We start from the raw sequence: 25,750 nt of genomic DNA on the forward strand, positions 1-25,750 counted from the left end.
ATAAATGAAATAAAAACATTATCCTTTTGTCAACAAGGTGCTTATTGACTGCTGGTTACTATTAGCTATGAGGAAAATGGAATAAAAATGACTAAATACATATATATTTTTTTAAAGAAAAGGAGATCAGCAACAATAACCATATTGTTAAACTTCCATTTACCTCAAAAAAACCTTAAAATTTTATATTAAGAAACTTGAAAGACTAACAGAAAACACATTTAAAATAACAGGCTATTCATTTGCTTTTACTACTTTAGAAACCATCTTTTTTAAAAAAAAAAAGCCCTTAAGAACTAGGCCTCCACTGTTCAGACTTTCTGCACCTTTTGACCAAGAGTCTCAACAGAACAGAACAGTTCTTTGCAGAACAACACTTCATTTAGCTTGGTCGCCATTCATTTCAGGTTAAGAGAAACTAGTGGATGGAAAATCATGGAGTAACTTTACATCCTTGTCCACAGGCAGAGAAAAACAGACACTGGGTATGGCATGGGCTTTTGAGACCTCGAGGTCTACCCCCGGGGACACACCTCCAACAGAGCCACATCTCCTTGTCCTTCCCAAATAGTCTGGCTGACTGGTGACTGAGCATTCAAATATATGAGCCTATGGGGCATTTTCATCAAACCACCAGGGGAAAATGGCATGTGGGCAAAATAACAGTATTATTAATTTTTCAGAAACCTGAAACTCCTCTAAAATAATTATACTTTTTGAAAGCTGTACTATATTGAAAACTCCTGAGAGCCTGAGAATTCTCATTATGTATCTCTTTCAGCAATACTTGGTAAATAACAATTTTCTTTTTCTTTTTCTTTTCTTTCTTTTTTTTTTTTTAACAAAAATAATGAATGGCAAATTACTGCCTGTGTTCCCTTACTATAATCCTTTTCATCAATAAGGTAAAATATCTACTGACTATTTGTGACAGAGATGACTAGCTCCATCCATATTTCTTGTATTATTAGTATAGATGTGAGCAGGGGCCATGTTGTTTCAGTTAAGAAGGTACTGTTGTTTCCTCAGCTGATTATAAAGAAGCATGTGGATTACCTATGGCTATTGGAGATAAGCTGGGTTCCTATATTCCTACACAGCAAAAAGTTATCTTCTCACAAAAATATGTTGGACTGTTAGAGTTGTAGGGGAAAAGGGCCAGCCAAAGAAACACACCTGAGCAGAGCCAAAGAAATGCACACTGACCCTGAAACCAGTGCCAAAGAAACACACTTTGATCAGAGCCAGAGAAAGAAATACATCCTGGCCCTAAAATTACAGCCAAAAGGCTAAGAAGGACCAGTGAAAGAAACACTCTGGCCCTGAAAACAGAGCCAGATCTGATCCTGACCCTGACCCTTTGCAGAAAACCAACCAATCCCTGAGCACAAGATCTAGCTAATCTGAGCTCAGGGACTGAAATCTGACCAATCCCCACCCTGGAAATCTTCTCCCTGGAAAAACTTGACTCCTAAGAAGGCCTATATAACCCCTGTGCTGTTGTTTTCTTCCACGCTGGCAGAGGCAGACACTCTCCTGAATTCTTCCCAATAAATCTCTTGAATGAGGTTTGGGTGAGACCTTCCTTCCCCACAATGGAACAGAGGAGAGAAGCAACAGCTTTTTGTCAGAGCTGGAGCCAGAGCTGAGCAGAGCAGGGCTTTTGCCCAGCAAAGTCAAGTTGTTAAACTCTGAGAGAAGAGAGCTGTAACAGCCTCACCCGGGAAGCCCTCCCCTGCTGGGGAAGCCTTTCCAGGGAGCAGGGATGTAAGCTACTAAGCTTACTGTGGCCTATGGTATTCCTTGGCTTCCGAGTGCCAGAATACTTTTCCATCAGAGCTGTGTAATGCTCTGTATTCTTTGGCTCCAGAGTGCCAGAATACCTTTCCATCTGAGCTATAATGCTTACAAGAGAACCCATAATTACCATTGTTATTTTAGAGTCTGTGTGTATGAAATCCATGATCATATTTTTCCCCCTCTTTACCATCTGATGTTTGTCTATTACATATTGCATTATAGACTGTCTTAAAGTAGTGTGGAAAGCCATCCTATTATAAGGGCCAGAGGATTGGGGAAATGCTGTGAAATACTGTCTTCTGTACATGACATGGCTGAGATACACAGAAATGCACAGAAGCTGTGTGTACCTAAATAAGACCTTCACAAGATCACAATTCTAGCATGGATGGGGAACAGCTACCAAAATGAGCTAACGGAAGCTGATAGCTACTAAGGGGTGTCGACCACTGGTAAACTACCAAAGATCCAGTATATGGTTCTCATACCTACATACTTAGTTGGATTTAGCAGATTATTTAAAAAATAATTGAAGATGGAGGTTTCTGTCCTGCCAGGTCCCATCCTCCTTCAACTCCAAATAAACACACGGATACTATATTAATTATAAAACTCTTGGTCAATGGCTAAGGTTTCTTATCGGCTAGCCCTGTCTTAATTATTAACCCATTTCTATTAATCTAAGTATTTCCCCATGGTCTTTATCTTACCAGAGAAGGGTCTGGCTGGACCTGTTATTCCTTCCTCTGCTACATGGCGTCTCTTTTCACGCCTCTCTCCCCAGCATTCTCGACTTCTAGCCCCACCTATCTTCCTGCCTCTCTTGGCCAACCAACAAGAGAAACACACACACACACACACAAACACACACATATATATATGAGCATCCCCCATCAAATAACAGGACAAGAAATTGGGCCTTACAGCCAGTTCTTATGGTGTCATTTTCTCAACTGAGTTTCCCTTCTTTTAGATAATTTTAGTTTGTGAGTCAAGCTGACATAAAACTAGCCAGCACAGGGCTAAAAAAATCCAGAGAAAAAGCAAGAACTCAAGACATCCAATACTGCTTCTGTCCTCAAAGCAATTTGGTAAATCCTGACCTGGGTGAGGCAAAAGGCCAAGCATTAAGAAAAGTGCCTATCTTAAAGTATAAAAATACTAAGTTAATTAAGTAAATAAAGTAGGACCTTCAGAGTGACTAAGAGAGAAAAAAATTAAGAGTCAAAATCTGCCAAAAAGAAAGGTCCTGGCAAACTCCCCAAGACTCCATTTGATACCTCTGAAGAGCAACACTCGAAGTAAATGGAAATTGGATTTAAACCAGGCCTTTAGAAACCTAAAACAAAGGCTCAAGCCATCTCAAGTCTGCGAACCAAGGGCACTTGCTTCTGCTTTTAACTACTGTCAGAAGAAAATTAAATCCTCTCTAATGAGCCATATCATCAACAACATCTACCATCCCTCATGTAGAAGTTTTGATATCCACTTTGAAAATTACTAGGAAAGGTAACAGAGAGGACCAAATGACTGAAAGTCAAGAGAAAAAGCAGACAACAGAAAAATAAAAGCAAACGAAAAAAACAAAAGGATCTAAACATTGCAATTACCAAGTACAGACTTGAAAATAACTATGATTAGTACGTTTAAGATAATAGGTGACAAAATTTACCAGAAAACTGGAATCTATAAAAACAAACATACAATAACAACAACAACAAAAAACCAAGCCGGGCAGTTGTGGCTCATGCCTTTAATCCCAGCACTCAGGAGGCAGAGGCAGGCAGACCTCTCTGAGTTCGAGGCCAGCCTGGTCTACAAAGCTATACAGAGAAACCCTGTACACACACACACACACACAGAGACACACACACACACACACACACACCCCAACAACCCTGGAATTCTAGAACTAAAAAATACACACTATATAATTAGCAATGTAATAGATACCTTTAGCAGTAGATTGGACATTAAGTGAACTAGAAAATACATTTGTACAAAACAAATAGATGAATCACTGAGGGAAAATAAAATGTTGGAAAGTACAGAAACAGCATGAATGGCTAGGGATGCAGCTCAGTTGGTAGAGTGCTTGCCTAACAACGCAGAAGCCCTAGGTTCACTCTCCAACTCTGCACAGAACAAGAACTAAGTCCAGAGCCAGAAAGCAGGATCAGAAACACAGGTCATTCTTGACTACATACATAGTGAGTAGAGGCCAGCCTGGGACATGTAAGAAACTTGGATTTTCATTTGTTTGTTTGTTTGTTTGTTTTTAAAAAAGGAAAACAGCATGAGACACATGGAACTCAAGGAATGACAAAACAGAGATGTCTAAAATACAAAAGAAAAATTTCAAGTAAAGCTGAAACAACATTAGAAGAGGTAGTATAAACTTGGCAAAAGACAAATATCGGTGAATTAAACATAAAACAAACACAAAGGTGTATTATTAAAAACAAAGCAAAAACATGGCATCTTTAACCAAAACAATGAACTAAGAAAACAATAGTGTGATATACTTGAAAGACTGAAAGAAAATTACTTCAAACCAGGCAAGCCAGGTAGTGGTGACACACAACTTTAGTCCCAGCACTAGGGAGGCAGAGGCAGGTGGATCTCTGAGTTAAAGGCCAGCCTGGTCTACAGAGTGAGTTACTGGACAGCCAGGACAGTTACACAAAAAAAACCCTGTCTCAAAACAACAACAAAAAACATAAAATAATTAATACAAAATAAAAAAGCTGTCTATTAAGAAAATTCCAGATGGAAGTATGGTAACAGGAAAGAAATAAAAAAGTACTACAAAGAAAAAACATGGGTAAAATTAAATAACCATGGATTAATTCAAACCACAAGAAAAAAATATATGGAATAATTGGAATGAAAGGGCTAAGGCACAGGGAAAAAGAAAAAGAAAACAGTAAATTGTGTGCAAAACTAGGCACAATAATTCCTCATTTTCTTTATCGTTACCTCTTTCCAATGTGGCTTTGCTATTCCTCAAATCAAGAGATGAAATCTATCCTTACTCCTTGAGAACTTTGGATTGGTTATATTGATTTGATATGGCCAATGAAGCATTAGAAAATATAATACAGCTGAGACTTGAAAAGCATTTGAACAACAGGAATTTTTTCTCACCGGCTACTTAGAGAACTCAAATCATCAAGCAAATAACTAGCCTATTGGAGGAGCCATAGGGAAAGAAGAAAATATTTCTTTCCATGTACACTAGTCAAAAATCTACCAAACAACAAACATATGAGTTTTATTGCATCTGGACTCAAACGACCAGCAGAGCAGAGATTGCATTCACAGCAAATGCTAGACCACCAATTATGAACTATCAGTCACCAAGCTCTAATGCAACAAAAACTACCGAACTTAAGTGTACTTACTGTGCTTAAATGTAGACCAGTGATTGGCAAGCAGGGCCAACTGTGCTCCCATACAGGCATCTGGTTGCTATAGTCTGGATCTTAAATATTTGTTCCAACTTTTTTTTTTTTTTTTTTTTTTTTTTAAATTTGATAGTTCGGAACCCAGGGTCTAATACTTGGTAGGCAAATGCTCTAAAACTGAAGTTATGGGACTTTTAGAGGTGAGACCTAATGAGAAATCTGATCATAATAAAGTGGATGAGGACACGAGCTTCCCAGTCAGCAAACAGATTGGCACCATGCACAACCACTGTGACATCACTGCCTCGTGTAACAGCCAATACCAACTGTCAACTTGGTCTCTAAAACCACCAAAGAAACAAGCCTCTGTACCTGACTGAGGGGTTACCTTGATCAGCCAACTGAGGAAGGAAGAGTCACTCTCAATGTGTGGGACCAAAGAAGAAAGCTAGCTGAGCATGAGCACTCACTGTCCTCTGCTTCCTGTCTGGAGATACTCAGTGGCCAGGTGCCACAAGCTCCTGCTGCCTGCTGTGACTTCCCCAATGTGATGTCCTCAAAGCGTGAACCAAAGTAAACCCTCTCTCCTTTAAATTGCTTTTGTTGGGTATTTTACCATAATTACAGTAGTAATTAGAAAGGTCACACACAGAAAACTGGAATCAGAAGTGGGGTCACGGCTGCACTAAATCTGATCATGTGGCTCTTGTGTGGACGAGTATGAAACTTGTCTGAAAGCCCTTGAATATCTTAAGTAGAGCTTAACAGGCCATTCTAGTAAGAGCTTGGGAAGATAAAAATGCTCAGACAGAAAAGAAAGGGAGGAAGAAAGGAAGGAAGGCACCCATACCCGCACCCCCACAGAGACAAAGAGAGAGAGAGAGAGAGAGAGAGCAGCAACCAGGCTAGGAAGTTTCAGAGGGGAAGAACTGACCCATTCATGTGACTCCAAAAAACCTTGATGCATTCTGCTTATGTTCTAAAAACCTGAATACTTTAATTTTAAAGAACTGAACTAATTTCTTTGGCAGAAGATATTTCATGACAGCAAAGTTAGTGCTCACTGCTCTTGTTCAGACCTACAATGAGAGAGCAAAAAAAAAAAAAAAAAAACAAGAAAAATGAGAAATTCAGTGAAGAAAGTTTTAGGAAGCAATTTGCAGATAAGAAGGGTGTGTACAACAAAGTGTGCTGGCTAGTTTCATGTCAACTAAGAGTGATTGACAACCAGACTGGTCTTAAACTCAGTATATAGAAGTGGATGACCACATGCCAGAATTATAGACACAAGGGAAAAACAAACAGCCTACAAACCTTTTTCTTATTAACTTTTTCTTAGCATTTACTGACCCACAAAGATTATGCTGAGAATCTCTGAGAACTCAGCCCAGTTTCAATCACTGGTGATTTAAAGAATCAAACAAAGGACAGAAGACTATCAGGTATCTGAAGAAGAAAACTTGCACTTCCAAAATTAATTTTGACTGTCAACTTAATTAGATGGAGAAACACCTAAAACATTTAGCAAAGCATGCTTCTAAGTATGTCTGTGAGAGCATTTCCAGAGATGACTGACACACAAAGCAGCAACTAAAGAGAAAAAACCAGCCCTCGATACAGGTGGCACGTCTAACAGGCTGGGGTGGGGAGTGGGAGCAAGATGGAAGAAAAGGTGGAAGGAAGCCAGGCAGTGTGTGCAAACTTCATTCTTCCTGAGTGCATCTTCTACTGCTGCCGCCCTTGCCTGGGCATCAGACTGCAATTCTTTAGCCTTTCAATACACTCACAAGTAGCACCAATTCTAATTGGTCTTAATAACCACCACCATCCCCCAAAAATAAAAACTCAGAAACACATATTGGGGTTTGAGCTAAAGATCAGAGAAGCAAAGTGGCTAGCCACTAGAGAGTTGTCACCTCTACAATGCTCAGGCCAAAGGATGATCCTGTCCTCAGATTACCATCCAGACTGCACTGCTTGCTCTCCACCAAACCTCAGACTGCCTGAGACTGCACTGTCTCCTCCAGCCTTATATTCCTCCCTAGTGCTAGAATTAAAGGCATGGGAGCCCAAGTGCTGAGATCACCTTTGTGTGAACTCTGTTTCTCTTTTAGACTGGATCAATTTCCTGTAGTTCAGCGTGGCCCTGAATTAACAGAGATCCTGTCTCCCGAGTGCTGAGGTGTGTACCACCACTGCCTGGCCTCTACGGATGTGGTTAGCTTTGCGTTCTGATCTTCGGGCAAGTTTATTTCTTATAAACAAAATATCACCACACTGCAGGGGACTGCCAGGCCGTCAGCCTCCGACTTGGGCTTGCATCACTGATCCTCCCTGCTCTTACTTCCTACTTCTTGGACTGATGAGCTGCCTGGATTCTGTCTTCCTAAGCATGCACATGGCCACTGTTGAACTGACTAGATAGACTTCAACTGTACAAGGCAATCTAATAAAATTCTTTATAAAATCATATATGTATGATTATGTACATTTGAATTTTATTCCTCTTGAGAGTCCTAATAACTTTAGACAAGAAGAACTCATTTTTTTTTTTTTTTTTTGCATCTTTTTCACTTATATTTCCCCTTTGGTTTTTAAAAATAAACTTTAATTTTTTTTGATATTATAAACACATCACTTCCCTGTTCCCTTTCTTTCCTCCAACTCCTCCCATGCAACCCCTTGGCTCACTCCCAAATGTGTGATACACATGTTAGTGTGTGTGTGTGTGTGTGTGTGTGTGTGTGTGTATGTGCGCGCGCGCGCGCATGTGCACACGCGCACACACGTGTCTAAATCTGAGGCCCCAAGCTTTCCTGCTTTGGGGTTTTGCTTGCTTGTCTAGTTGTTTGGTTTTTTAAGACAAGTTTTCTATATATAGTCCTCCACATGTGCTGTGGCACTTGTGCACCCCTACACACACACACACACACACACACACACACACACACATTTTAACAATACGAACTGTGACAAATCATGTCCCTGAAAGATGGCAAGGGTTAACTCCCTATGAAATGCTCTATGAAATGTGATGCTGACAGTCCTGCCTTCAAGGGGTGGGGTTTATGTCCACTTTCCAATTCTTCTAACCTACATGGACTTTTATAACTTCTCAAAAAACAGAATGAAGTAATACTATGTGACTTCCAAGCTAAGTCAAGTAAATCATGTCCCTTCACCCTTTTCTCTTGGGATGTTCTTTCTTGCATCTAGTAACCATGCTGCAAGGAAGCCAAGCAGTCACAAGGAGAAGTGTAGTGTAGGTGTTCTTCTGGCTAGCAGCCCAGGCTGAGGACTCGGCCAAGTCAGCATTCACTGTGACCAGACATAGGAGTGAGCAAGCATTCAAATGACTCCAGTTCTTAGCCACTGAGTCATACTCCTAGCAATCCCACTTCATGCCATGTTAATGAAGACAAGCAAACCCATCAAGAACCTTAATCAAACTGCAGATATGTAAGCTAAACAAACACACCTGTCAGGTGTGGTGATGCAGAGACAAGTGAAATGCTGTGAGTCTAAGGCCAGCATGGACTACATAGTGAGTTGTAGGTCAGCCAGAGCTACAGAGGAATACCCTATCTCAAATGCTTCAAGAGCTACTAAATCGACATTAATTTGTAATGAACTCAATAACTGTCATAAAGTCCATAAACACATTTGAAAATATAAAAAAGAAACAAAATTGCCCTAAATTTTACCATGAATTCTTTTTCTTTCTTTCTTTCCTTTTTTTGATTTTGAGACAGGGTTTCTCTGTAGCTTTGAAGGCTGTCCTGGAACTCAGGATGGTCTTGAACTCACATAGATCAACCTGTCTCTGCCTCCCGAGTGCTGGGATCAAAGGTGTATGCTGCCACCACTGCCTGGTTTAAAATCTTGACAAATATTTTATGATACAAAAAGTGTATTACCCACTGTCTAAGATTTGGATGCTTTGTTTTTACCAAAAAAAAAAAAAAAAAAAGGTTAGAAATGTAAAGATAGTTAACTAGTTAATCTAACAAAAGACAGGAAGAGGGCTGGAGAGATGGCTCAACCTCTGAGAGCACTGGCTGCTCTTCTAGACCCAGGTATGAGTCCCAGCACCCACATGGTGGTTCAAAATAATCTGTAACTCCAATTCCAGGGGATCCATTGTACTCTTCTGGCTTCCTCAGACACCAGGCATGCACATGATACACAGACATATATGCAGGCAAAATATCCATGCACAAACTAGGATTTAGAGAGAACAGAAAGGAAGAGCTTTTCCAGCAGTTAAGAACTCAAGTTTCCATCCCTCACTGTCTTTCACCTACCTGTCTTACGAAGGCTTCTGAGGACTGTGGCCCACCAGTACTCCAGTATGTGGCTGTGTATCAAGATCTTGGGTGCCAAAGTGGCTTGCACTGGCAGCCTCCCCTGGAAAATGTTCCTTAGGCTCCAAAATCTGAAAACTGCAAGGAAAGGAAATTCTAAATATAGGTAGCTCTTTTCAATTTCAATCCCTTATAATCTACCTCATAAAGTGAAAAGGCAGCTGGCAAGATGGTTTAGTGGAAAAAGTACAAGCCTCGTGAATGAGTTTAATCCCTAGAACCCACAGCAAAACCAGAGAAACCAATTCTCCACCAAGTTTTCCATTATCTTCCACATGGACACTGTGGGATGCATCCCAATCATGTGCATGTATGTGCGCCCGTGCATAGGCAATCGTGCACACACATACACACATGCAATAAATAAAAATGTATAGAATGAAAGAAAACTAACAGTCTCTTAAGGTATACAGAAACAAATTTCACTTAAAATGGGAATCAGATCATGCTAAAAGAGGTGGATATTGTTCCAGGTTCATTTTTTTTTATTTTTTAAAGATTGCCTCCCTATGAACCTGCCAGGCCAGGCTAAAACTTACAAGTACTAGGATTACAGGTGTGCCTACCTTATCTAGCCCCATCTCTACTTTCTTATGAGCTACTACTGATCCTAATTAAGTCATGGATTTTCTCTGTCTGATTCTTTACAGCACAAATTCTCACTCGACGGAAACTGAGGAGATAGGATTACACTTTGGGGGGGGGGTGTCTGGGTCTAGACTCAGTTGTCATTCTACACAGTTTTAAGAGTTCTGATACACTCCTAGGCGAAGTTCTGTCTTTAAAAGAGAAGATTAAATTAGCAATTCCTAAAATCCAGAAATACACCTAAACAAGAGCCAGGTATGACAGACAATATGTAAAATGTTATCAGGTGTGGGACTGGAGATAGCTCAGTGGTTAAGAGCACCAGCTGTTCTTCCAGCAGTCCTGAGTTCAATTCCCAGAAACCACATGTTAGCTCACAAACATTCATAATGAGATCTGGTTTCCTCTTCTGGCCTGCAGGAACACATGCAGGCAGAACACTGTATACATAATAAATCTTAAAAGAAAAAAAGCTTAATGAGACTGCCTTTCATGAAGTTCTTCTTTCATTATAGTATGACAGACAGCATAGTTTGTTTTGTTTTAATATTGTGACAAGTCAAAGCAGTTGTAAACCTCCATTGCTGGGATTATGGACATGAGATACCACACTCAGGTACTGGGGGATAGCCAGTTTGGACTTTATAGTACACTCCAAGCCAGCCTGAGCTACAGAGTGAGAAACTGTCTGTCTCTAAATATCAAATGATGCATGCCTATAATCCTAGCACAATGGAGATGGAGGCAGGAGAATCAGGAGGTCAAAGTTATCCTCAAGTCTACAGTGATTTCAAAGCCAGACTAGGCTATATGAGCCCTTGTCTCAAAACAAAACAACAACAAAAAAGTTATGATTTCTATCTTTGAGTTTCTAATGCTGTGATCAAAAAGCAACTTGGGGAGGAAAGAGTTTTTCTCATCTTTCAGCTTGTAGTCCACCATCTAGGGAAGTCAGGGCAGGAACTCAAGGCAGGACCTGGACAGGAACTGAAGCAAGGAACAATACTTACTGGCTTGCTTCCTATAGCTTGCTCAGTCCATGAAGGACCACTGGCCTAGAGGTGGTACCACCTGTAGTGGACTAGACCTCCCGCATCAATCATTCATGAAGAAAAAGAACCGTGTACAGGCCAATCTAGTGAGATTTTTCTCAACTGAGCTTCTCTATTATCAAATAACTCTGGCTTGTTTCAAGTTGACAAAATACTAGCTGGTACAGAATCTGAAAGTAAGCATTCTTAGGGCTTTTACTCAAAAGTAATTTTTTAGAGTGCAGTCTAATTAGTCACATATATCATATTGGAATCAAAATATGCCTGATTTAAGAAGCAATACAAATTCATCATAAATGATATAAAGGTATTGTTTCTGACTAAAAATGATGGCAGCAGCTAACATTTACTGGTTACTAGCTGACAGTTTCTCCTAAACAATTTCCATGCATTAAATCATTTAATCTGACAGGCGTTGGTGGTGCACACCTTTAGTCCCAGCACTTGGGAGGCAGAGACAAGAGCATCTCTGTGAACTCACTCTGTGAGTTTGAGGCTAGTCTGGTCTACAGAGCTAGTTGCATGACAGACTCCAAAGCAATGCAGAGAAACCCTGCATTTAATCCTGATGGTTCTTTTGCAACTAGGAAAACTGAGGTACAGTGAGTTTAGAAACTTCCAAGATCACAAAACTACTAAACAGTGGGGCTGAGACAATTTTTATTTTATTATTTTTTTCTAGATATTCATTTTTTTTTTCTAGTGATAGTGAGTTGGTGGGGAGGATCTGGGAGGAGTTGGAGAAGAAGAAATTGTAATCAACATATTGTATGAAAAAATTTATTTTCAATAAAAAATAGTTGTTTGATCTTAAAAAAATAATAAAATAAAACACATCAGGATATCCAATTGTAAAATCTTTTTTTGTGGGGCTGGAGAGATGGCTCAGAGGTTAAGAGCACTGGCTGTTCTTCCAGAGGCCATGAGTTCAATTCCTAGCAATCACATGATGGCTCACAACCATCCGTAAAGAGATCTGGTGCCCTCTTCTGGCCTACAGGGATGCATGCAGACAGAATATTGTATACTTTTTTTCTTTAATCTAATTTTGTTTATAAAACTCATATTTCTGCTGGGCAGTGGTAGCACACACCTTTGATCCCAGCACTTGGAAAGCAAAGACAGGTGCATCTCTGTGAACTCAAGACCAGCCTGGTCTACTGAGCTAGTTCTAGGACAGCCTCCAAAGCTACATATAAACCCTGTCTTAAAAAAAAAAACCAAAAGGGGGAAAAAAAAAAAAAAAGCCTCAGATTTTACCAAAACTAAAAACATTTACTTAAAAAATAATTTTAACAGAACATAGAGATTTTTACTATGTGGTTTAAACATAAATACACAGTACCCTCAAAGACCTCTTAATGTGGCATTGCCACACTAAACTGACACACAAAGTAATCCAGTGGTAGAGTTTTATTTATCTAGCATGTACATGTAAAAAGAAAGCCCTGGGTTCAATCTCCAACACTACAAAATACTACTAATGGTGATGATGTTGGGTACTTTGTAATTACATTTTTTTCTTTCTTCCTTTCTTTTTCCACTCCCCACCCCTTTGGGGCACTAAGAACTGAATCTAGGGCTGCATCCCAGTTGTCTTTTATTACTTTGGGTTTTGGGGAGGTACATAGGAAGGACTTATATGCCTTAAAGGAAAAATGAAGAAGAGTTAAAAGCTGAATAGCATTAACAACTTGTTTTGCCCAGTCATCTACTCTTAGTGTTATTTACTAAGAAAAAAAAAAAAAAAAAAAAAAAAAAAAAAAAAGAATAACAACAGCTGAATTTCATTCCACTACCAAAACAACTTCAAGATTTATTTGCAAATTAGTTTTAGACAACAATGTGTTTCTGTTCATTTCTTCACTGGCCTAATTCTTAAACAGACTGTAATGTTTCTGATATTTTACCTTCAATTTTAATGATTGCATTATAAAAGAGACCAAATAAACACAGAGAAATGACAATAGGTATGATAATTGCTTTTCAGATATGTAAGAAACTACAGTACTAGTTAGAATTTGACCAAACTTAACACCAAAAGTAGACATTTAGAGATCTAGAATAAATCTCACATTCTTCTAAGACATTTTCCTTCTGCTTCTGTGACAGCAAAATAAAATAAATGAAGCCTCTTTACTGTCTTGGAACTAGCTATCTAAACACTGGTAAAGTAGACAGAACTTATGAGTGAAAGCCAGACATACTGAAACATGGCTGTAATCCCAGGGCAGGGGCAACTAACTCAACAGGGAGGACCAAAAGCTTGAGGCCAGCCTCAGAGAGAATTACTGTCTCGAAACACACACACACGCTCACACATGCAAATACACAGACATGTGTGCATGGTCTATTTGACATTTTAGGATTAGAATAGGCTAGGGGTTTTATGTAAAAGGAAACATGAGAATGGAGCCAGTGGTGATGACAAACACCTTCAAATCCCAGTTCTTGGGAAGCAGCAGAAGATGGCTCTCTGAGTTTGAGGCCAGCCTGGTCTACAAAGTGAGTTCCAGGTCAGCCAGGGCTGTTATATGGGAAACCTTGTCTCAAATTACAAAATAAAACACAAAAAACAAAAACAGTATCATAAAGGGAAAATATCTAAATTTCTAAAATCACAATCTAGAGTCAACTGGAACAATAGTCTCAATGATAAACAGTTTAGATTAGGCTGGCCTGAGCTCAAGCCTATGAGGGATTTTCTTAATTAGATTAATAGATGTGAAAAGACCCACCTTGAATGGGGCAGAGCCCTGGACTATGCATGCAGTTCATTTTGCCTCAAGCTCGAATGTGGATGTGACCAGCTGTTTTAAATTCTGCAGCCTTGGCTTCCCTGCTATGATGGGCTATAACCTGGAATTGTGAGCTAAAACAAAACCTTTAATTTTTTTGTTTGGGGTTTTTTGTTTTGTTTTGTTTGTTTTTATCACAGCAACAGAAATGAAACTGGAACATACTGACATACTGGCAATGTGGCCTCAAGGACATAACTAAATTAGAGACTGTTGGCTCAAAGATTTGGCTTGTCAAAATTTCCCCTATATTAAAAAGCTCACTCTCCACTGTAACATTTTACACTACCTCCAAGTCTAAGAGTCTTTCACTGGCTGGGCAGTGGTGGCACAGGCCTTTAATCCCAGCACTATGGAGGCAGAGGTAGGCAGATCTCTGTGGGTTCCAGGCCAGCCAGGTTTATAGAGTGAGTTCCAGGATAGCCAGGGCTACACAGAGAAACCAGGTCTTGAGAAACCAAAATTAAATAAATAATACATTGGAGACTCAGAAGTTCAAGGTTTAGAAGCCACTCTGGAGTAAGTGAGACCCTCCTTCACAAATTCAAACAATAGGGGCAGACATGGTGTCTCAGCAGGTAAAGGTGTTTGTTGCCAAGCTAACCACCTGATTTTGATCCCCAGAACCCAAATGGTGGAAGGAAAGAAGCACCACAAGTGTGCCCAACCATGAGGAAGGAGGACAATCCAAGCTAGTACTGAGAACCTGTCTCAAAAACAGGAGATCTGCATAAGACCCAGAGTTTGATCTCCAGGACCCAAGTAAAAAAAACAAAATAAACAAACAAAAAACTGGGCTAGGGCCCTATGCTTGTAATCCAGTGCTGGGGAGGAGTCATCAGGAAGATTACTAGAGTTCTCTGGACATCTAGCCTACTCTACTTGGTGAGTGCCTGAGGAATGCCAAACACACACACATACACACTTATCAAAACAATGTTATCCTTCAACCTCAAAGAATGGTGTGACTCTGGTATTACCCTAACTACTTAGGGCATATCTCAGGAATTCACTTTGTCAAATAAAGGGAGATACTTAAGAGCTAAATCCAAATATAGTCCTAGCTGAAACTCCACTGGGCCCAAGAACTTCCAAGTTTCTAGGCATGGGAGCAATGCTCTAGCTTAGTTAGGCATGAATTTCCTGGGATGCTGTCCTCTAACAACCTATACAGCAAAAGAATGCCAACTCAACACATTTCTCTCTCCAAAGAATATCAATCAGAACATCTATCTTCAACTGTGAAATCTTTAAAAAGAAATTATTTAGATCACAAGCATTAAGGAGAGGAGTCATGGAAAAAAAACCCAGTGCATTCCACACGTATGATGAATAATGATTTACAATTTGTTTTAACTCTATGAGTAAAGAAATCAGCCAAAAACATTTATAATTCAACATAGTGTAATGGTGTACACCTGCAATCCCAGCATTTCAGATTGAAAGTGAAGGCAAGAAGGTCACAAGTCTGAGGATAGCTTAGTACAATATAGACACTTCTTGTCTCCAAAAAATTTTTAATTCACTGAAGAACAAAAATTCTTGTCCACGTGCACCTGAAGAGGTAACAAAACTATATAATAATAGCAACCAAATAAGAAAAAACAAAAAATCCACCTTTAGGAGAATGAAGTGGTTAGAAAATACATCTCTGAAAAAATGAACCACAGTTACATATATCAATATAGATTTAAAAACATATTTTGGGACAGTCTCGTGTGGCCCTGGATGTCCTCAAAGATGACCTTGATCTTCTGATCCTCCTGCCTCTTCCTTTATAGATCTTACTACTATACCCAGTGTAGGCAGGGTTAGGGATTGAACCCAGAGTTTCAAGCATGGTAGGCAAGCATTTTCCCAGTAGAGCTACATCTCAGCCCAATGTAAATGAATCTTAGAGGAAAAATGAATCTTAAAAACAAAGCAAACAAAAATATATGAGTATACATAATATGGCTGCGTACTACAATTTTAAAACAGCAACCTAGAGGCTGGAGAAACAGCTCAGTGTTTACACAGATGAACTGCTCTTGCAGAGGGCCCATGTCCACTTCCTAACACCAACATCTGAGGGCCCACAACCACCTGAAACTCCAGCTCCAAGGGATCTTCTGGTCTCTACCGTGACCTGCACTTGAGTGGCAGGCATACATATAGACACAGATATACTTACACTTAAACAAAGTTAAATAATAAAATAAAAGGAAGGGGTTGATGAACAAAAATCAAAACACAATTCTGAATAGTTTCACCTCCAGTGATTAAATCGAATGGAAATTAGGAGAAATGTACTAACTTTCCTGGCATTGTTGTTTTTTGAGCTGGGCAACAAACAGACAGGGTCATAGAGAGTATAAAGTTTTATTATATGCTTCATTATTTCTATATGCTATGTCATATTTTTATCAACATAGTGAACACTTTATAACAAGAAGAAAAATGAGGAATGGTGCAGGAGAAAAGGGGACAGTCATTTATTAATGCAGGAGAACCTTTCTATTTCTTTCAAAAGGTAACCTGGACTGCCTTATGCCTATGAAAACACTGTTTAGTACATGCTTCTCCTACCAAAGGCACAATTATTTATTTTGGTTTTATGAGACAGAGTTTCTCTGTGTAGCCCTGGCTGTCCTGAAACTCACTCTGTAGATCAGTTGGCCTCTGCCTCCTGAGTGCTGGGATTAAAGGCATGTGCCACCACCACCACCTGGCTAAAGTATTATTTTTTACTTGTATGGGGCATGCCTCTGTGTGGGTATGTGAATGTTGAGTACAGGTGCTCAAAGAAGTCAGAGGCATGGAATACCTCTGGAGCTGGAGTTACTTGTGGCTGTGAGCTACTTGATATGGTGCTGGGAACTGAACTTGGATCCTCTGCAAGAGCAGTATATGCTCTTAAGTGCTAAGCAATCTCTCCAGCACCCTATCCTCAATTTTTAAAGACTAACATAAGGAACAGTGGCATGCACCTGTGGTTCCCAGGTACTTACTACAGAGGCTGCAGCAGGAGCCCCAAAGATCATGAACTTGGGAAACATGAGATGGCATTGCAAAACAATGATCTAATGCCTAATATCATATATTCCACCTCATAATTTTAATATGTAAGTGCTCAGGTACAACCATCCAGTGTTTCTATTATTAAGGAAACAAACACTTGTACTTACATATCAAATTGCCATGAATATGTTAGCTAAAATTGAAGAGTGAGACAAATAAGTTGAATGGGACAATCAAAGCAAGACCACTGAGAATAAGATTTTCTAAGAAGCAAACAAGTCTTGTAAAACTGAACAAAACAAAGTATGGTTTGTCCTCAGTTTAGTCAGTAGTCACATTCTTGGAAAATTCAGTGTTATTAAAACCGTGTTTTAAAAAATCCCTTTGTGTTTAAACATAAAACAAAACTGAGATCATGATCAAATGTGTATAAACAAGGTTTTTACCTATAAGAAGGCCAGCAGGAATGGTTGAGAGAAATCATACATAGCTGCATCATATGTTATATGGTATCTGAGGGTTCTAGTTACTTCCTGCTCACTGAACACCAAAGCTGTACCCTAATACCAAAGCTATCCTAATCATCACAGCAACAAAAATCATTCCCTTAAAAGTCTAATAATAGCAGTATTGTCCCCATTATGAACCCATGCCAGACATATAATCCCACCACATGGGCAGTAGAGGCAGGAAAATCATAAATCAAGGCCAGCTTGGGCTACATTGAGAGACCCTAACAAAACAACAAATATAACAAAAATAAAACAGGGCTGGAGAGATAGCTCAGCCATTAAAGGCTAAGCTCACAACCAAAACCAAAAATAAAACAAAAACTAAAGGCCTTGGGAAAACTGAGTTCTCACTGTAGCCTCTAGACTATGCTAGCTTTCACGACACCATGAACCTAAATGTGATAATAAAAATGTTACTAGCTGGGTGATGGTGGCCCACATCTTTAATCCCAGTACTCAGGAAGCAGAGGCAAGCAGAACTCTTGAGTTTGAGGCCATCCTGGTCTACAAAGTAAGATCCAGGACAGCCAGAGCTACACAGAAAAAGCCTGTCTTGAAAAACAAAGAAATATCTCACAAATTTTTAATTTTGGCAAGCATAAATCCTTATACAATGAAAACATATTATTAGGGTAGATAAAAACTTAAGGATATTCACCCTGAATGAAAACAATCTATTAGGGGTTAGAGAGATGGCTCACTGAGTACCACGCTTGCAATGCAAGCATAAGCTTGGATACCCACCATGCACATTTTAAAAAGATGGGATGGAGGGAAAGGCCTATAACCCAAATGCTGGCTGTAATGGAGACAAGATGACCCCTGGAGCTTGCTGACCAGCTAGTATTGCCAAATTGATAAGCTCCAGGGTCAGTAAAAAACCTTGTCTCAAAATACAAGAGTGATTAAGGAAAACACACACATCATGGGCCTATCTTCCACATGCATGAGCACACATGTGCAGCCACATACATATGAGCACACACAAGCATGTACAACACCCCATACATAAATGAATTTTAAAAAATAATAATGCATCAAACCAAAAGCTAGCCATCTTCTTATGCTGTCAGTGGAAATCTTTGAAGACACTGCTAATTTTTCTAAAATACATATATGTAAACTAAAAACAGTAAAACTCAAAGGCTGCTAATAGTTCACACAAGCATTTTTGTTTACTTTTAATACTTAAAGCAATCTTACAAGACAAATATCAATATTCTTTTCATGTTCATATATGAAATGTAATCTCCAAAGGGTCAAAGTCAGATTATTGTGACAGAGAAAGGGTGTGCTGGTTTGAATAGGAATGGCCCCCAAAGACTCATGTATTTGAACCCTCAACACGTGCACCATAACTACAAAGTAACTCACTTTTTTAGCCCAGTCTGTTGGGATCCATTATAGGAGTTTAGCCCAAAATAATTATCTTCTATTATTTAACCATGCAAAACTGCTGAAAGAAAGGGAGGAGAGGAAGAGGGAGGGGAAGGAAGGATGGAGAGAGTGGAAAAACAAAAAGAGTTCTATAAAAACTCAGCTTAATCAACGTACCTTTACTCTTTTACACACACACACACACACAATCTACTTTTTAAAAACTTTATATACATGGGTGTTTTGACTGCATGTATATCTGTGTACAAAAAGGGTACCTGGTGCCCAAGGAGGCCACAAGAAGTTGTCAGGTCTCCTGTTGTTAAAGATGTTTGCCACAATATGGATGCTGGAAATCATATCTAAGTCTTCTAGAAGAGCAGACAGTATTCTAAACTTCTAGGCCATCTCTCTAGCTCCCTCACTCTCTGAGAAACGTTTATTTGAAGTTCATTTTTTTCTAAGAACAAATATATGATTAGGTAGCATACTGAATTAGTTTTTTACTCATAACTAGCAGATTGTGCTGTGTCTCTAACTTGATACAAACACTCTCATGGTTCCAAGCATTTGTATGCACACAGCGGCTTACAGCATAAAACAAAAGTAACACTAAGGGCACACTCTGGGCTTGATGTAGTAGGAAAAGGGAAATGCTATGTCCTATTATTTCGGCTGAAGGAATAAGTAAGTAGGATAATTTATCAGCAAGCTCAATCATAAACACCTCTCTAAAGGGCAGAATAATACATTCAGTGTTTCCAAAATCAAGGTACTAAATAATAACTTAAAAGATTTGTCTCTCTTCATTCAACCCCAAACATTTAGGAAAAAAGAATAAGTAATTTAACTGATATATCTGATAATGCAAAAACCTTTTCCTTCTAGGCACTGTGGTGCATGCCTGTACCCCAGCACTTGGTTTACACAGAGGTGGGAGGATCACAAGCCAGCTGGGAAGCACAGAACTCCAGGTCAGCCTGAGCTACATAGTGACACCCTAGGTCTCAAATCATTCCTAACTCAACATAAAAGCTTCTGAATTCATGGCTAAAGTTTCATCTTTCCTTTTCCTTTCTCAATAACAATCATGTCTGCCTAAGTCCACACCCATGTCCTATGTACTACCTTCAATACTGCTTCAGGAACATTCTCGTATGCCTTTCTCCTACTCACTCCATTGTAACTTTTATAATGATTTTTCTATGACATCTGTACATATGAATTTCAGTTATTTCAATGGGAAGATATGCTATAGAGCTTAAAGAATATCAATTACTTATTTCTTAAAATATTAGTTTAAAAACAAAGAATAAAGCAAGTTTGTAGTTATGGTTTTTAAATTTGCAATTTATCACAACAAACCTCTAATTTAAGGTTGCTAGGGTATAAACTAAAATTAAACTTAACTGTCTCAGCCAAATGTGTCAAAGAATGTCATAATTCTCAAAACAGCTGGCTGAAAGAGTGACGATCAATGAACAAGTATTTTGGAGTTACTACATAGCCGTCTAAATGGAACCCACTTAAAAATGTAAGAGCTGTCATTCATATACATTAGATAGATAGATACATATACATATGTAAATATACAGATATAGATGTATAGCATCTACTATATAACAGGCACTGTTGTAAAAATTTATATTTGTATGTATGTTTATAATACTAAGAGATAATACACTTCTAATTTTACAGATGTGGATTTGAAAGACTATAGAAGCTTCCAATCAAGATTGCATAGTAAAATTTCCCAAATAAAATAAAAATGTATCAAATAAGGCAGGCAGTGGTGGTGCATGGCTTTAATCCCAGCGCTCAGGAGGCAAAGGCAGGAGATTTCTGTTTGAGGCCACCTGGTCTACAGAGCAAGTTCCTAGATGACCAGGATGTCCAGGTCAGCCAGGTCTACAGAGTGAAACCGCGTCTCAAAACAAACAAACAAACAAACAAACAAAAAAGTGCCAAATAAATTAGGCACAGCTGGCTCAAAACATCATGTAAGGGATATAAAGAGAAAGCAGGGCTGAAGCCAGGAGCCTATAGGGCAAGAAATGGGCTGTGGCAGTGGGTGCTTGGCTCCACATAAAACAGAAATCTACAGAGGCTGGGGTAAGACACCTTATAAAAAAAAAAAAAAAAAAAAAAAAACGAGGAGCAGGCTATAAAGGCACACAACTGTGTCCTGACTGGGGAGACATGATCTTAAAAACCAAACTAAACAAACAAAAATATCAACGCTGCCTATACCTGTGCCTTAAAAGAAGTAACTTAGGAGGGACACAGAAAGATAGCTCTGTAGAACACTTGCTGCCAACCTGAGGTCCCCCTGGGAGCCACATGGTAGAAAGCAAAAACTGACTCTTACATTTTCCTGTGTGTGTAAGCACCTGCACCTGTGCCCACACCCACACACAAAATAAATAGGTGCTAAGAAAAACAATAAAAGAGCTCCCAGAAATCCCTGGAGAACTTGGATAAATCTTAAATCTTCTAATCAAGGGGGAGAGGGGGACCCAGCCACCTGCTGGCTCTGTAACTAATGGCATTAGCTACAATATCAATAGACCTTGTTGAAGGAGGTCTGTCACTGGGTGTGAGCTTTGAGGTTTCAAAAACCTACACCAGGCCCAGTGTCTCTCTGCTTCTCTGTCTTTCTGCTTGCTGCCTAGAATTCACGATGTAAAGCTCTCAGCCACTGCCATGCCTGCCTGCTTCTAGCCACGATAATGGACTAACCTTCTGAAACTGTGAGCAAGATCCCAACTAACTGCTTTCTTTTATAAGAATTGCCTTGGATATGGTGTCTCTTCATAGGGACAGAACAATGATAAAGATAGACCTTATGTCACAACTTCCAAAAAGATCCCAAATATATCCAGACATTTATCAAAAGAATTATTTTTCCCGTGACCAATTTAAGAGAAGTACAAGTTTAAAAAATGAAGTTGGTTAATACTTACATTTATTAAACAAAGATTTTTAATACTTTAATATGTCATATTTGAAATCACAATCACTGGGTATAGGTGTGTATGTTCAATCCATTTTGCTACAATGTGAATTTAAATTGTCTTAAGGCTATACAAATTAGATATTCTATTGTTGATCCAATTTACTTGTTCATCTAAGCTCTCAGATGTCATTCTTTGTTTTTAATGAGGTGAAATTATGAACCCTCCACTCTCTTCCTATCAGTCCCTGGTTTCATTTCCTTCTTTATCCAGCTTAGACATCACAGCTCATCAATAAAAACATTCCTGACCCTCACGTCCACCTTTTTCTCTACCCTTCATATTTTCCTAGCAGAACTGCAAACTTTTCCTCTGACTTCTGACTTCAATAAAGCACTGAAGAAAAACCACACATCCAGAAACATTAATGATAATTAACTTCAATCAACAACCTCAAATTCAACAATACTACCTTACAATCTCCTCTAGTGAGATTTTTTTCTTCATTCCTTAACTATCTCATACTAAGATAGTTTTTGGCCACTGACATGGTGTACCAGGTAAAGATGCTTGCTGCCAAGACTGACAACCTAAGTTCAATCCTGGGACATACATGGTGGAAGGAGAGAAAAACTCCCACAATTTACCTTTTGACTTCTACATGCATACTATGATGTGTGTGTGTGTGTGTGTGTGTGTGTGTGTGTTTTACATGAGTGTTGAAGATCTGAATGTAGGTCCTTATGCTTGCATAACAAGCACTATACCCAATGAGCCATCTACCCTGTCCCTCACTGTATATTCTTAATTTAAATTTGAGCCATCAGTATCACAGAATGATATGTTCTAAAAAGAAGGCAAAATTGAACTAAAGCAGTTTAACACTGAAAGTCTGAGATCTGGGAGAAAACTAACTGTGAATTCCTGTTTTTCACTACAATCCTGGGAAATAGTTTATTCTGTATACCTCAAAGTTCTAAACTAGAAGATAAAGATAAAATAGCAACTTGTGTAAGAGTTATTGAGAGGACTAAATTGGTGAGTAGATATAAGCTGGGAACAAATCCTGTAACACATCATTAACTACTGCTAGTGTTATTATCTAACACCCTGCAGGACCATCACTTCTTACATGTGAATTAAATACAAAAATATTCCTCCAAGCAGATCATGAGACTTTAATGTTCCTGAACCAATGAATGATTCCATATACAAAACTCAAAAAAAAATAACTATAAAATACAGCTTTAAGTATTCATTTTGTCACTTAAATTACCAAAGCTCCCAATAATCAACAGTAAATGTTTAAGCCCAAAATTCAATATGAATTATCACTGTTGCATGAAACTTTGAAAAGTCATTTACTTGGAATACCACTTTTCATTTTCTTCTTAATTACAAATTAGCCTTTGCTCTTACAGATTAAGCTAGTAAATCTAGATCCATATTCAACAATAAAATATACTTGTTAATATATTTAGGACCTTGGAAAATGGCTCAGTGACAATAAAATGTTTGTTGTGCATGTATGAAGACCTGGGTTTGGATCCCTAGCACCCATATAAAAAGCATAGCATGGCAGTGCATATCACCAACAACTCTAGCTCCGAGGAGGCAGAAACAGGAGGGTCCCGGGGCTTGCTGACCAGACAGTGTAGCGGAACTGATATGTTCCAGGTTCAATTAGAGACCCTGTCTCAAAAACGGAGTGGGGGATGAGAGTGATGGGCTGGAGAGATGGCTCAGTGGTTATGAACACTGGCTGCTCTTCCAGAGGACACAGGTTCAATTCCCAGTATCCAGCACTCACAACCGTCTGCAACTTCAGTTCCAGGGAATTCAACACCCTCTTCTGTCCACCATTGGCACCAGGCACAGTTGTGGTAAATAGACACACACAAAATGCACACATGCACATAAAACCCAAATACAAAATACATACATATCAATAAAAGACAGATATTTTATATAGATACAGATATATCTATAATAGATAAGAGATCCTTTTGCTTTCAAGACATCCAGATGAGATAAAGGCCTATTAAAATTATAACTGGAGAGATGACTGCCCAGTCATAAAGAGCACTAGCTGATCTTCTAGAGGATCCTAGTTCAATTCCCAGCATTCACATGACAGTTCACAACTGGTTGCAACTCCAGTTTCGGGGGATTTGACGCCCTCTTCAGTCCTCCAGAGGCACTGCATGCACATGGTGTACAATCCAACATGCAAACAAAACACCCACACATGTAGAAATACAATAATTTTTTAAAACTCATAAGGAAAACACTAAAAGCCCAACTTAGTGGTGAGAACATGGCTCAGTAGTAGAACACGTGCCTAAAATGTACAAGGCCCTGGATTTGATCCCCAGCGCTACAAAAAAAAAATCAAACTATACGTGCGCACGTGCACGTACACATGTGCATGCGTGTACATTTTAATAATACATGTGATATATATTTTTAACTCTAACTCAAGAAGAGAGTCCTACAAACATTTCTTTCAAAATGCCAAGTAAACCTCACAAGTTGAAAGATATTTAGTTTTTCTTTTCTTGATAGTACTGGAGATCAACTTTTGTGCCTCAGTACTCTACCACTGGTGAGCTACATCCTCAATCTACATTTTACTTAAGAACCAAACACAAAGTTTGCTGTTAGTGTGTGTATAGGATGTATGTGAGAGCACATGTCATGACATGCACATAAAGATCAGAGGGCAACTTTGTGAAGTCAGTTCCCTTTCTACCTTTACAGGAGTTCCTGGGATCAAACTCAGACTGTCAGGTTTCCAGGGCAAGTGCCATTATCTACTGTGTCATCTACCAGCCCCACTGCTCATATTTTTAGCCCAAGGAAGCCAGAGAGCACATCAAGTCTCTGGAGCTGGAATTATAGGCAGTTGTGAACTGCCTAAACTGGTTGCTAGAAAAAGAACTCTGGAAGAGTATCAAGCACTTTTACTATTTTTTTTTTTTTAAGATTTATTATTTTGTGTGTGTGTGCCTGCATGAGTTTATGTATACCACATGCATGCAGGTCACCAAAGAGGCCAGAGGGCAATGATCTCCGGGAGTTAACAGATATGAACACCTAATGTGGATGCTGGAACTAAACCTTTGTCTGCTTCAACAACAAGTAATCTTAACCATTGAACCATCTCTCCAGCCCCGAGTAGCAAATACTCTTAACCAACAAGCCATCTCTTTGACTCCCCTATATGAATTTTTGTGTGGAGAAGTATTTGTATTTCTATTGGGTATGTATCTAGTAATGATATAATTGGATTGTATGGTAAGGTTTTTGGTTTGTGTGTGTGTGTGTGTGTGTGTGTGTGTAAGTATGTATGTAAGTATGTATGTATGTATGTATGGATGTATGTATGGATGGATGTCTAAAGTTGGAAACCTTATGTGGGTTTCAGGGATCAAACTCAGGTGTCCAGGTTTGTGTGGCAAATGCTTTTAACCACTGAGCCATTTCACAGGTCCCATCCTATTGAGTTCTAAAAAGTAGTTGTAGCATTCACATTCCCATGGTCAATGAGAATAGAAAGTTCAATTACTTTCATTATCTTTTCCTTTTGGTACTTTTTTTTTTTTTCCATTTGTTTGTTTAGTTTTCACATACTGATCAAAGTCTCTCTCCTTGGCCCTCCATTCACTCCTCAGTTTCTCTTCAGAAAAGGGCAGGCCTCCAATTGATATCAACCAGTCATGGTATACCAAATTGTAGAGAGACTAGGCACCTCCGCTATTAACACTGGGCAAGGCAACTCAGTAGGAGGAAAGGGTCCCAAAAGCAGGCAACAGAGTCCGAGACAGCCCTTGCTCCCACTGTTGGGAGTCCCACAAGAAGACCAAACTACACAACTGTGAGATGTGTGCAGAGGGCC

The 25,750-nt window shown here is 39.1% G+C and overlaps 1 protein-coding gene across 8 annotated transcripts in view; it reads right to left on the reverse strand.

Moving 5' to 3' along the window:
• The window catches only part of Numb (NUMB endocytic adaptor protein), an 89,790-nt gene that overhangs the window by 53,891 nt on the left and 10,149 nt on the right, over nucleotides 1-25,750 (reverse strand). For all 8 annotated transcript variants that reach the window (XM_051196301.1, XM_051196305.1, XM_051196303.1 and 5 more), the window contains exon 2: nucleotides 9,512-9,649. The gene's annotated coding sequence lies outside the window, so the exon portion shown is untranslated. The remainder of the gene's footprint in view (nucleotides 1-9,511; nucleotides 9,650-25,750) is intronic.

Source organism: Phodopus roborovskii, unplaced genomic scaffold, assembly GCF_943737965.1.
Source record: "Phodopus roborovskii unplaced genomic scaffold, PHOROB, whole genome shotgun sequence".
NCBI lineage: Eukaryota > Metazoa > Chordata > Mammalia > Rodentia > Cricetidae > Phodopus > Phodopus roborovskii.